Source organism: Epinephelus fuscoguttatus, linkage group LG12 (assembly GCF_011397635.1).
Source record: "Epinephelus fuscoguttatus linkage group LG12, E.fuscoguttatus.final_Chr_v1".
Lineage (NCBI taxonomy): Eukaryota > Metazoa > Chordata > Actinopteri > Perciformes > Serranidae > Epinephelus > Epinephelus fuscoguttatus.
In genome coordinates this window covers 2,141,842-2,155,802 of record NC_064763.1, presented here as the reverse complement: position 1 = coordinate 2,155,802, position 13,961 = coordinate 2,141,842, and the positions used below count along the sequence as shown (strand labels likewise).

Below are 13,961 nucleotides of genomic sequence, written 5' to 3'. Positions count from 1 at the left end.
TTTTGGGTTCACCCTATCCTGCAGAAGCGCATCCAGCTCGGCGAGTTTCACCACCTCCTCCAGGAACTCAGTCTGGATGATTGCCGCTTTCAGCGGTACTTCAGGCTGACTGGGGCCCAGTTTGAGGATCTGTTGGCGAGGGTTGGTGCCAGGATCTCCCGGCAGGACACCAACTACAGGCGCTCCATTTCAGCTGCGGAGCGCCTGTCCATCTGTCTCCGGTGAGTTGCAGTTTATTGTTTATTGTCAATATCATTAAATATTCACTGTATCTAGCAAGTCATACGTCGGCTTATCTGACACTATAGTGGTATGAACCCACATGTTGCTGTGATTCAATTTCAATAAACGGATCAAAAGTATAATAATGTAATAACGGCATAATATAATGATAATCTTTATTTGTATAACACCTGTCATATCCGAAATGCAGCTCAAAGTGCTTTACAACAAAAAAAAACATGCACTGTGTGCTTCACTTTAAAAATAGACATGAAATGAACAAAAAACATGTTAAAAACGTAATGTTACATAAAATTATACACACACATACATATACAGTATATAAGATAAGCATGTAAAAGGCTGATGAAATTACTAGTCTACTTCATGATGTCGATTTATGAAAAGTCTGAATTCATGTGCAATTTGTACAATTTATGGGTAAATCCTAGATCTTGACCTGCTTGTCATGCATTTCAATAGAAAATTAGCTCATTTTATCCACTGCAATAATGTAATAGCATAAATACTTGAGTACTTTCACCTGTTCAGCCATATCAATAAAATAGTACAAGTAACAACAGATTTGATGTAGACTGCCACCTACATTCACTTCAACTCAGCTAAATTTAATGTTTTCTTCTATGCTGCAGATACCTGGCCACTGGATGGGAAGCATGTGGTCCTGAAAGCCCCTGCACATTCGGGATCCCAGTACCACAACTACAAGGGGACATTCTCAATAGTCCTCCTTGCTGTTGTGGATTCCCGGTATTGCTTCAGGGTGATCGATGTCGGGGGCTACGGCAGGACCAGTGATGGCGGTATCCTGGCCAACTCAGCCTTTGGTCGAGCGCTTTGCTCTGGTACCCTCCAGATGCCTGCTGACCGGCTGTTACCAGGAGCTGACCACAGGGGACCCCAGCCACATGTGTTTGTCGCGGATGAGGCCTTTCCACTCTGGAGAAACCTCATGAGGCCATTCCCTGGGCGGACACTTACCAGAGACCGGCAGATCTACAACTACCGTCTGTCCCGGGCACGGCTGGTGGTGGAGAACGCCTTTGGGATCCTTGCATCCCAGTGGCGGATGTACCGGTGTGCCATGGAGCTCCAGCCCGACATTGCGGAGAAGAGTGTGAAGGCGACCTGTGTCCTGCACAACTTCCTGTGGAAGACGACCCCAGCGCCTGCAATGAGGGGGAGCAACTCCGATGGTGTGGTGGAGCCTCTGCCAGGTCTGGGAAGACTGGCTGCGAACAACTCAGCAAGAGAGGCCATCAGGGTTCGGGAGACCTTCGCAGCTTACTTCTCGGCAGAGGGAACGGTCCCGTGGCAGGCCAACGTCTAGTGTGCAAGCACTCACAAAACGGCTCTTTTTTTTTTTTTTTTCTCTCCTACTTGTCTGCATTGGTCTTCATAGCTTAGCGCCACAAAAGGGTGTAAGCTTCTTGTGAAGATTGATGCACTGTTAATCTTGCAGTCAAGTATTTTATACCCATAATGCGTGGTTGTGACCGTCACCCACCCTCCCTGGAGACTAGCCTAACAGCCTTTATTGGAAAAACTTCCTAATATGAGCCAGAGAGGGCCGTGATACACCAAAGTGTGTCAAGGGGAAAGTAAGGAAACAAGCAAGGGGGAGGGGGCAGGTGCTTAAGTCCTGAGTTGTATAGTGACAGTGCATGCGGAGAAGAAGGAGGAAAAACAAACAAACAAATAAACAAACAAACAAAAAAAAAACGGGAGAAACAGGCAGTGTAGCTGATGTATTGTGGCCTTGAGGTGGTTGTGCTCCATGCAGATTATCAAAAATAAACATATACATGTCTACTATACTGTACGGAAAAACAAAAACAAAAGAGAAGTCTATACTGAACACCAAAAATGTGAGAGTCTTGGTGGAGGGGGAAAGCCCGATTGTAGAGAAGAGCTGCCAGCGCAGTGTGGTAGGTTTGAGAAGCAAGTGGGCCTCTTTGGAGTGATCCTATCGGTTCTTTGCGATGCGTCACGGAGCTGAAGTATCAAACATGCATGCGTGTATTTGAACCCTCCCAATGTGTTTATGAAAACCATCATCAGGGTCCAGGGCCAGCCCTGCGGTGGAAGGGGGGCGGTATGGCACCCCAAGACCGCAGGAGCGCCCAGACCCCAAGACCAGGGAGCCGCAGAGGCCACAGGACACCACGCAGGCCCAGGGACCCGGGGCGGCAATGGCCGGCACCCCCAGAGAGCCAGAGACACACCCCAGACAGGCGGGGTAGGAGGGCCCACCCACCCACCACCCGACGCGGACCGCCCCCACCCCCCAACCACCACCCACCCCCCGACCACCCGTGGTTCGTTCCCTGCAGAGATTGTTGCACCATTAGCTAAAAAGCTACTCACAATGATCAAAATTTAGCACAACAGGGCTGGCTTCAAAAATTAATTTGTGTATGTGAAATTTCACATACTCCTTCCGCTGGGGCGACAATCTCTGCAGGGAAGGAACCAGGCTGAGGAGGAACATTTCATCCTCTGAGGGAGGCTGACGAGGAGGATCAGGTGGAGCAGGTGGACCAGGCTGCGCCTGCCTCTTGAGGGCCTCCAGGAGCAGCTCCTCAATTTGGTTCTGCCTGGTCTCTCCGTCCTCTCTCCCTCTCTTCCTGGCCCTTCTCGTCACTGTGTGAAATGGAAACATATTTTTTGGAAACATAAACTGCTGCGTCCAATCAGTTCAAAAGGTCTAAGTTACACAATATCTAAGTGAATATTTGTTAAAATATTGAAATCAGGCAACAGACAAAAAGATATGAGTCAAACTGAAAGTAACTTTGAAAGGTACTTTTCATGGTGAAAAACACCATGCAAAAATTATACTCATACCGTTGGGTGCTCTCCCTCGTGCAGCAGCAGGGGCAGTGGCAGGGCCAGAAGAAGAGCCAGAAGCAGGGCCGTCAGCGGGAGAGGCAGCAGGAGCAGGTTCTGTGTCACTGCTGTTGGGAGAGTCCAGTGCTTGGTGGTCTGTAGTAGTGACAAAGGTGTCTTTAGTTTTTTGTTACATTTTAATTGTCTCAATCATTCTAGCTTTCACTGTCAATTACAGCACAAAAAGCATTTTACAAATGCACCCATATTAACACATGATACAGTTCCAGCCATGGTAATATCTAGCCTCCACAACCCTTTAATGCAGTGATGACTTCTGGTGTTTTTGTGTTCTTCCATGGGCTTGTTCCATTCAATATCCAAGTGTTTTAATTTCAGGTTTTGTAGGTGAGAATACATATTAGCATAGGGTATTTTCTTTGTCAGTATTTATAGTACAGGCTGTGAAAAGAAATCTCTGTACTGAGACATCTATACAAGTCAGTTATCCATCGATACAGAAATGTCTTCTATAAGTTTGCAATGCTTTATCTGTGTGCATCTTCATCTGTCAACAAACCTCCGGACTCAATCCCTGAGGGGCCTGCTGCCTCTCCCTGGTCCTCGACCGGCCCTGCTTCCGACTCTCTGTACTCTGCGGCCCTATCCTCGACCCCCCCGACCCATGTTGCCGCTGGTCTCCCTCATGGTTATGAAGGGGTCAAGGAAAGAAAGGACCGCAGAGTACTTCCACCTCTTCACTGGCCCTGCCGCTGCCCCGCTCCTCTTCTCTGCCTCCTTTCTCCTTTCCTTTAAATAAGTGTCCCTGAGGCTCTTCCATTTCTTTCGACATTGATCCACTGACAAAAAACACAATCGGTAATGTTAACAGACAAGTACGTTATGGCGGGGAAGCCGGCTGTGCTAACTGGAGCTAAGCTAGTGCTAACATTAACGTTCATAATACAACCATTCTGAAAGCAGACACATATTTACAGAACTTACCAGGTACACCAGTCTCCTCGGCAACTTTCACCCAAGCCTGCTCCTTTTTTGTTGCGGTCTCTGTAGAGTTGACACATTGTGTCATAGAGCTCCGGGTAGCCGCACACCGCGATTACAATCTTCTCCTCCATCTTGGCATCAACAACTGAACGTCAGAGCGTCAAGACGTCACTGACGTCAGTGACGTCGGGAGAATCTCAACGCTGATTGGCTTTTGCGGTACAGAGTCACGCAAATTCGCCTCAAAAGTTCAATATTTTCAACTCAAGCCATGAGGCATTGGACGCGAATTTCGTCTATCGCACCGCGTCCATCGCGTCCATCGCGTCGCGCTAGATGCGTCCATTGCGCTGCCCGGCGCGAATTCGCGTCTAATCGCATCTTTGCATTCACTTTGTATGTAATCTTGACGCGCGAATTCGCGTTTGGTGTGAACGCACAGTAAGAAAAAGAACCTAACTAAACATGGCGTTTGCAATCAGTAAAGTCGGTGGTGTAGGTGAGGGCATGAGTGAAACAATGTATGTGTGTGATGTTGTAGGGTGTAGAAACTAAGATAAAACCAAACCCAAAACCAAATGCTGCCTCAGGAAGGAGAAGAGAAAGAACAGTGAGTAGCCAGAGCTTTTAAAAGCTCACTGAGCTCAGGTGCTACCACTTCCCTGATTACCCCCCCCCCCCCACCCACCCATAAGACGGGGGTCCCACAGGATCTCTGTTCCAACAACAACAAAATAATGTTTACATATTAGAAAGCTAATGGAAAAAGTACACCATAAACTAACTGTCACAACTTACGCCCCACAGCCTGCAAATCCACAAGTCACTCCCATAGCAACCACTCAACCTATTGGAAGCACATTTAAAGGGATGCAAAGGGAAAGGGGATAACAAGAGGGAAACATACAGGTGACATTAAACTGGAGCCCGCGACAATGCATCCGCCACCACATTATCACGGCCTTTAATGTGTCAGATGTCCAGATCATAAGACTGAAGAAACAGTGACCACCTAATCAGCCTCAGGTTGGGGCATTGCAGGGTATGCAGAAAGGTCAGTGGATTGTGATCTGTATAGACCACCATTGTGTCATTCCAGATCCCACAGACTGCAAAATGCTGCAGGGCCCAGATCAAAGCAAGGGCTTCCTTTTCAACCACTGAGTAATTTAACTGATGTCGATTAAATTTTTTAGAAAAGAAACTGCTCTGTCAACTCCCTGCTCATCTGCCTGCATCAGCACAGCCCCTGCTCCTACATGGCTCGCATCCGCCTGTAAGACAAAAGGCTGGTCAAAACAGGGTGCAGCCAGCACTGGTGCTGCACACAGAAGAGACACATTCACATTGCCAAAAGCTTCCTGGCACATTGGCGACCACACAAACTGAGCCCTGGCCTTCAGCAAGTCAGTTAACGGTGCCACAACAGTAGAAAAATTCTTACAGAAACACCTGTAATAACCCACCATCCCAAGAAATCTCATGAGTTCTTTTTTAGTGGTAGGCTACGGAAACTGCTCAACTGCCAACACTTTAGCATGCACAGGAGCCACCCACCCCTGTCCAGCCACCCGACCCAAGTAAGTCACAGTTGCACGAGCAAACACCCATGCCAGATTAATTGTGAGCTTCGCCTCTGCCAACCGGTCAAACAGAGCTCTCACGTGTGAGAAAACCAGGTATCACTGTAGACAACTAAATCATCCAAGTAAACTGCACAACCAGCCAGCCCAGCCACCACACGGTTCATCAAACGCTGAAAAGTTGCCGGTGCATTTCTCAACCCAAATGGCATCACTTTATAGGAGTACAGCCCAGATGGAGTAATGAAAGCTGCCACTTCCTGTGCTCTTTTGGACAAGGGCACCTGCCAGTAACCCTTCAACAGATCAAACTTGCTGACATACCTAACAGCACCCACCTGCTCTACACAATCCTCCATTCGAGGCAATGGAAAAGAATCTGGCTTCATCACCTTGTTAACCTTTTGGAAATCCGAATAAAACCTGGGCGTGTTGTCACTTTTAGGCACCAACAAACATGGAGAAGCCCAGCTTGACAGAGAAGGCACTGAAATATTATTATCAACCATATACTTCACCTCAGCATCTAAATATTTACGCTTCTCAGGAGAAACTCTATAAAAATGCTGACGGATAGGCTGTGCATCACCCACATCAATATCGTGCTCAGCCCAATCAGTACGGGAGGGCACATCACCGAACAGACCAGGATACTTAAAAATAAGCTCTTCAAACTCCACAGCCTGTGCTGCTGGCAAATGGCTGAACTGGCCCTTTAAGGTCTTGAGAGTCTCTGAATTTTTCAGCCGACCAGAGAACAACCCCTCATCAGGCTCAAAAACAGCCTCGCCCACACCCTCATCAGAAAACTCTCCAACTGTGCCAGCTACCAAGGCAGGACTCCCCGCCACTGACTCCTGCTGGACAGCACTGGATGGACTAGAAGAGTGAGCATAATAGGGTTTCAACAGATTTACATGGAACAGTTTCTCAGGCTTCCTACGGCCCGGAGTTGAAATCAAATATTTCTGGTCTGAGACCCATTTAACCACTGTATATGGACCAGAAAACTTGGCCTAGAAGGGAGAACTAACCAGCGGACAAAGAGACAAAAGTCCAGTACCAGTACTAAACTCACGAACCTCAGCCCGACGATCATACTTTTTCTTCATTTTAGCTTGTGAAGCAGCTAACATTTGTTTTGCAAACTCCCCTGCAGAATACAGACGGTGCTTAAAGCCATTTACATAATCAATAAGGTTGGTGGGTAGGTCTGACCCCTTCCACCCATTCTTAAACAGAGACAGGGGACCCCGCACAGTGTGGCGAAACACTAAATCTTTTGGGCTAAACCCCTGTACTTTCTTGCACTACCTCCCGTGCAGCCAAAAGCAACCAGGGTAGCCCCTCCTCCCAGTCCCCAACCAGCTCTACACAATAAGCCCGCAAAAGAGCCTTGAGAGTTTGGTGGAAACGCTCCAGAGCCCCTTGACTCTGAGCTCCAACACATGGCTACACAACTTGGATGGAACTGCCACTTGAAAAATGGGGTCACCAACAAAATCCTCACCATGGGGCAACCACTTCCTCAGCAAAATACCATCCTGAATAAAGTAACCACTGGCAACATTTTTCACCTCACTGGCTGACAACACAGACCCAAACAGCTCTTCCAAAGATGGATCTGCTCTCTGCTCACTCCACAGGTCACTGTGAGACACAGACAAAGGGAAATCAGGCAAACATGGCAACACAGTCTCCACTTCCCCTTCCCCCTCAGCCCGACTCTTGGCCCATGTAATCGCACATGCCGGGAAAACTTCAGGAAAACACACAGCACTTTCATCAGGCTGCTCTGAACTCAAAGGAGAAGCAGTGACCACTGGAGCCGGTGGCTCACTCGCCCAAACACGACTGCCAGCCAAATCATTACCCTGAATGATATCAATCCCTTCAACTGGTAATGCTGGTCTCACAGCAATAGGCACCTCGCCCTGCACCAAGCCACAGTCTAAGGTCATCTTATGTAATGGGACAGGCACCAACCCCAACCCCATTCCTCGCATAAGGATCTTATCCCCAGTATCAGTTTTCTCTGAAAACGGCAAAACAGATTCCACAATATAAGAATTAACAGCACCGGTATCCCTCAAGATCTTAACGGGAACCTTAGTGTCACTACCAGCCTGTGTTACAAACCCATCAGAGACAAAAGGCCGATACACCGAAAAAATGGGAAATAGCAGGTCTTTCAATTTACAAAAATGAAGTACATGTAAGTAACACAATTCATTTATATTCCTCTTGTGAACATGATTTCATCAATTAAACCCCAGGTGTTTATTGCTGATGTTGAATGCACATGATTCTCTTGTGTTATTGAATCGTGATTGAATTGAGTACTAAAATAAAAATAACTGGCACATATTCAAAAAAGGGCGCAATGACATGTCATTGGCCCTCGGGTGACGGGAATGCACCAATGGCAAATACCAACGACAACAGGAAGAGGTGTCGCACAGTCGCTGCCCGCGCAAGGAAGTTTCAAGTTTCTGCAGCCAGCCAGCCACACATCCCTCTCTGCAGAGATTCGATTACTGAAGAAGTAAGTACATTAAATTGATTTATGGTCGTGTTAAGTACATTGACATGGTGTATGCTATTGAAACAAATACAACTGACTGTCTTTAAAGCAAGTTTCCGCCTTGCGCAGTGCCGAGGGTGGTTATCTGAGTTTGGGGAAAGGGTGAAATTTCTCAGCCCTCAGCTAGCTTGTAATGTTATAGCTTGTTAGTGTTGGGAATAGAATGATTTTATGTGTTTTACTATCAGTTGTGTTTCACTATATAAGTTTTAGATATGTGAACAATGAGAATACTGAGATGATTTCAGCTGATCTGAATGTGTTTGCTTTGCAGAAGTGGAGAAGTACAGGAGAGGAAGAGACATGAAGTCTGAGGAGCACATACCACAATGCTTAGATAATTAGTTTCATATATGGTAAAAAGAATAGAAAGTGATGTACAGATAGTAAGGTACAGCACGTGTAGGGAGTTGTGTTGTTCTCTTGTCTTTCAAAACAGGAACCACGCCCCCACCGCCAGCGGGAAGGAGTCAGATTAACACGAGGCAGGGGCGTGGTGTGGTGAAGGAGGAAGTTGAACTGCCAATGAGAAGAGGACAACGCCTTGCGTGCACAATGACACTCTGTTACGCTCAAATATACTGGGTCAGGGAAAGGACAGGAGGTCAGACTTCGTGAACTGACACACCTTTGTTGTTCGTCAGGGACGTGAAGTTGAGACCCAGAGCTCTGTAATTTTATTCCTTTACTGCTTAATAAACTACATTAACTGAGACCGAATATCTTCTCCTATTGCTTCATTAAAGAACACGCAGGACTGAGCTCACACATAGCACATTAGAGAGTAGGATGAGACTCCCAGTCCATCATTAGCCATTCGGCATAGCACTGCAATGCCTTACTGCCTTTCGGTTTAATCAAGAGCATTAAAAAAGGAGTTGTCAGATGGTCTTATAAACACGGCACAGTCCGCCACAGAGAGCGAGGAGCGAGCGGCGCTGCCAAGAAAACGCCATTAAACAGAGAACACGCACTGAATGAGGGTACCTTCAACACGCTACGGCGGCTCCCCTCCTCCTCCGTGAGACCGCTAACAGACCGCTAACGGCTAACAGTTAGCGGCTAACTAGCTAACTCTCCCTTCGACCCTCTCAGTTCGGTCAGTTAGTGTTCTTCACTATCGATTTTCTCCGCGACTGTGTGTCATAGTGAGAAGCCACGCATATCACGTGAAACAGCGGAATCGTAGCTTTCCGTTTCCTTGTCGCTAGTCCATGTTTTCATAGCGAAAAACAATGATAAATTCCGCCTAAAATGATGTATAACAGAGCTTTCATACAGCTTTGCACACACATTATTCTTGGATGGATTACTCGCAAAGACAGGCTCGTACAAAAATGCCACACATATCACATGAAAGTGCAGGACCACCATCATTGTGCTGTCATCCCATCATGCTATAAATCCAGATTAATTGTCCACAAAATAAAAGCCTGACGAATTTCTTTACAACCCATTATTCAGATCTTGTTATCAGTCACTTCATATAGTGAGGAATATCGTATCTTACCACGTCTTAGGCTTGCATGTGTTTCTCCCTGTCTATCCACATTTGTAGTTCGGCTTTCAAGATGCAAATATCTCCATATTGTCCAGCTGACACTCCATCAAACTTTGTGTGACAAGACCAGCCACTTCACCTTTGCGCACCCAGACAACTGTAGCCTAATTATGCATGCTGACAAGGCAGTAGTCACCATATACATTGGGGGGGACTGAGTCAGTGGAATTTCTTGCAATAATGAAAAGATACTGGCAATAATTTTCCGCCTGGCACAAACCACATGTTTTGGACAGCTGTGAAGTGACAGAATGTCCCAGCATCATGGTTCTTATATTGCCAGATTCCAGAGAGTCTCCCTCTTTATACATGGCAGAATATGTCAACTTCCAACTTGCTATGCTGAGATACATGTAAAAATGTAAGAATTTAGTCACACGGATTTGTTTTTTTCATTGATATAAAAATTAATATAAAATACAAGCACACAGCAGGACACATAAAAATAGCAAATCCGGTTAGCCCAGATTGTCCTGAAAAAAACACAATACAGCATGTGAATGTAGCCTTTATAATGACTGTGATATGGGCTTAAAAGTAAAGGCAGTAAAAATACCCCAAAAACGCCTAGGGCCCATAGGGTTAATGTCTGAGTTTTTATAACTGATAGTGTGCGCGTGTGTGTGCAGAAATAAACGTTCTGAGTTCTCCTCATAACTTTAGTCAACAGATCAACACGTTTAGATCACGTGTCAACTCTTCCTCATTCATTTAAAGGGCTCTGTTCGTCACGTCATTTCTTCTCACTTCTCTCTCTAAACTCCACAAAACCACCTACTGTCTGACTAGCGCGGCCTAGTGACTGAAACTAACACAAAGCTGACATTATGACAGGAAACAACAAATGAGGAGATTATGACTGAAACATCATGTAATGACAGCAACTAAATTAAGCCCTTATATAGCCCAAACCATACACATAATGCAATGCAATTTAAAGCAGGATGTCTGAAAATAGGGCCAGAGTTCAAGCGGTTAAGTCGGTTTGAAATTATTTTCAGATTGCCATTGTGTCCAATATTGTGCTGTATTACAGAAAATGCTTCATAGTACTATTTAATAGTTAATGCCTGTTGCATCGTCACTTTATCATTTTGTCCGTTTGTAGTCATTTAATTAACTAAGCAAACCACTGAGTTCACATTACTGATGCTAAATATTTTCTTTCATAGATCCATCATTCTATATTTGCACAGCATACACACTCAAAGGCTTTATAGTGGTAAGTGTTGTCATTTTTCTCTTTGTTTGTGTTGGTGTTCAAGCCTGAAATCTGCATTTTTGTGGCACTTTGAGGTTCATTTTCCATAATAATTGAAGTGTTCATATTTTGGCTGGAAAATATCAATTGTTTGTTTCTTAATTGATTATAACTCAAAATATGGATCTGTTTTACTCGGACAAATATTCCATTTTAAGTAAACCTTTATTTAAAACAAATTTAATTGTTGTTTAATGTTAGACCATATCTTTAAAGACCTGTTATTTCATTTGTAACTTTTCACGTTTTGAATTTTCTTTCTTGCAGTGAACCTTTTTGTTTATACCTGAAATGCAGATTTGAGCTTTAATAATGTGACTAATGATGATCTTATGTGTGTTACAGGACATGAAAAGTGGAGTTGTAAGGGGTGCAAAGAAACTGTGACAAGTAGGTCCAAGCTTTTGCATCACTACAAGTTAAGGCATCCACATTTTGGACGTAGTTCTCGTTTTCCATGTACATACCTGCACTGTCCATGCACATTTAAGACGTGGAATGCCCTTATCGTCCACCAAAGTAAAATCCATTCAACAGGGGTTAGTCACAAAGAGGAAGCAATATTCAGTTGCCACCTTTGTGCTTGTAGTGATTTAGCATCAGAGAGGGATTATTTTGCTCACATAAATGCACATCTCAAAAGAAGTGAGACGGTCAGTTGTATGTTTTTAGGTTGTGACTATAAAACAAATGTTTATAGTACATTTTTTGCAATTTAAATCGCATAAAAACCGAAAACACTGCCATCACACATTGGTTGATTTTAAACCTGAAGTAGTTGTAACTACGAGGATATCATCTATGAATGAATTGGAGGCTAATAGTCTAGATTGTGTTGAGCAGTCAGATACTGTGGTTCCTTTAAATAGTCATTCTCATACTAAGGACTTGCAGAAGGTCATTGAGCAAAGATTTGCAGCTGCTTTGCTGAACTTGGAGCGTTTAGTTCATGTGCCAAGCACAGCTGTTGATGTCTTTTTAGGGGAACTCCATCATTTGATTTGTTCTGCACCTTTTCCATTATCTTGTGACATTGTGAGAGACATCTTTCGTCAGAGAAACCTCCCTGTTGATGAAGTAATAATCAGAGAGGCTGTTGAAGCAGTGTGTTCTGGTAATCCTGTGCAAAGGTCCATACAAAAAGGTGGCCCTCTAAGTACTGCTCATCTGCGGAAGAAGCAGTATTACGAGGAGAACTTCAGTGTTGTAGAGCCAGTGGAATACATTCTTGATGTTAAAAACAACAATATGTTTCAATATTGAAGTCCTTACAGCAGCTGTTAAGTAGAAGGGATATCATTGATGAAGTTGTTGAGGGCCATCAAAAACAGGAAGGCACAGATTCTGGAGTGTCGTATCAGTACAAATCCCCAAGAGATGGTTCCCTCTTTAAGGAAAATAGTTTCCTCACTGGGGAAAAAAGCAAGGATCCTCCTAAATTTTTATGTGGACGATTTTGAAACCTGTAACCCCCTTGGCACCTCACGCAAGAAACACAAGCTTTGTGCCGTGTACTGGGTATTAGCCAACTTGCCTCCAGGGTCTCATTCCTCGTTATCCTCTATTTGTCAGTTTTATGCAATAGCGATGATGTTAAAACCTACAGTTATGATAAATGCTTGGAACCTCTTGTGCAAGATCTGAAAACTCTGGAGGAGCTGGGTGATTATATCCTGCTGTTAGGTGAGTCAGTTAAAGGTACAATACTCACTATAGTGGCTGACAACCTGGGAGCACACAGCGTTGCCGGATTTATAAAGAGAGTTTTTCGGTGGAGTACTACTGCAGATTTTGCACAGGAAAGAGCCATGATATTCAGCTACATTCTGTTGCATCTGGTGCTTTTAGTCTGAGAACCAAAAAGCTTCATGAGACCCATGTCAAACAAGCCCAAGCTACAGGTACAAGTTGTTGTGGAGTGAAAAGGGAATGCATTTCCACAAAAAATCTGTCTCATTTTCATGTCATCTTTGGCTATCCACCTGATCTTGCCCATGATGTTTTTGAGGGTATAATCCCAGTGGAGGTAGCACACTGCTTAACAGTGCTTATATCCAGACAGTATTTCACATTAGTTTACCTGAACAGTGCCATTCTGCAGTTCACCTACAAATGGGCTGACAGGACAAACAAACCTCACATAGTGTCACAAAATTTCTCCAGCAGAAAAACAGTGGGGGAAGCGCTCACGAAAACTGGAGCTTTCTCCGGTTTTTACCTTTTTTTGGTTGGATCACTTGTACCTGAAGATGAGCCTGCATGGCATCTGCTCATGGATCTAAAGGACATCATGGAGCTTATTGTTGCCCCTGTGCATAGTGATGACTCACTGGCTTTTTTAGAAAGTAAAATCATAGAGCACAGGCAGAGATACAAAGAGTTGTTCCCTGACATCAAGCTGCTACCAAAACACCATTATTTGGAGCACTACCCCCAGATGATTAGGCTGTTTGGTCCAGTTGTCGAGCAGTGGACAATGCGCTTTGAGGCAAAGCACAGCTTTTTTAAGCAAGTTATCAGACACACAAAGTGTTTTAAGAATGTGCCTCTCTCATTAGCCTCAAAGCATCAGGTGATGATTGCTTACCATCTGAGCTCTCCATGTTTGAGCAAGTCTGACCTAGAGGTCTCGGCTGTATCTACTCTATCAGTAGACTTACTCAAAGAGGACATTGCACAAGCCATCAGGCAAAAGTTCCCTGACGCACATGAGGTTCACCTTGCACAGAGTGTGACTACCAAGGGCATAACCTATAGGAAGGGAATGATACTGGCCCACAGAGCAGTACATGGATTGCCTGAATTCAGTGAAATTGACCAAATCTGCATTTTACATGATAGTGTATTCTATATTGTCAAAGAGCTCTGTGGTTGGTACAGAGAGCATTATAGAGC

At 44.8% G+C, this 13,961-nt stretch overlaps 1 protein-coding gene and 1 long non-coding RNA gene across 2 annotated transcripts in view; both read right to left on the bottom strand.

Moving 5' to 3' along the window:
* LOC125897984 (glucose-6-phosphate exchanger SLC37A4-like) overlaps nt 1-13,961 on the bottom strand; it is a 108,848-nt gene that overhangs the window by 76,902 nt on the left and 17,985 nt on the right. The gene's annotated exons all lie outside the window — the stretch shown is intronic.
* On the bottom strand, nt 2,643-3,906 carry LOC125898048 (uncharacterized). The gene is made up of 3 exons (XR_007450570.1): nt 3,653-3,906; nt 3,091-3,228; nt 2,643-2,886 (listed from the first exon to the last, which is right to left on the bottom strand). It is a non-coding gene; the product is annotated as an uncharacterized LOC125898048 (long non-coding RNA).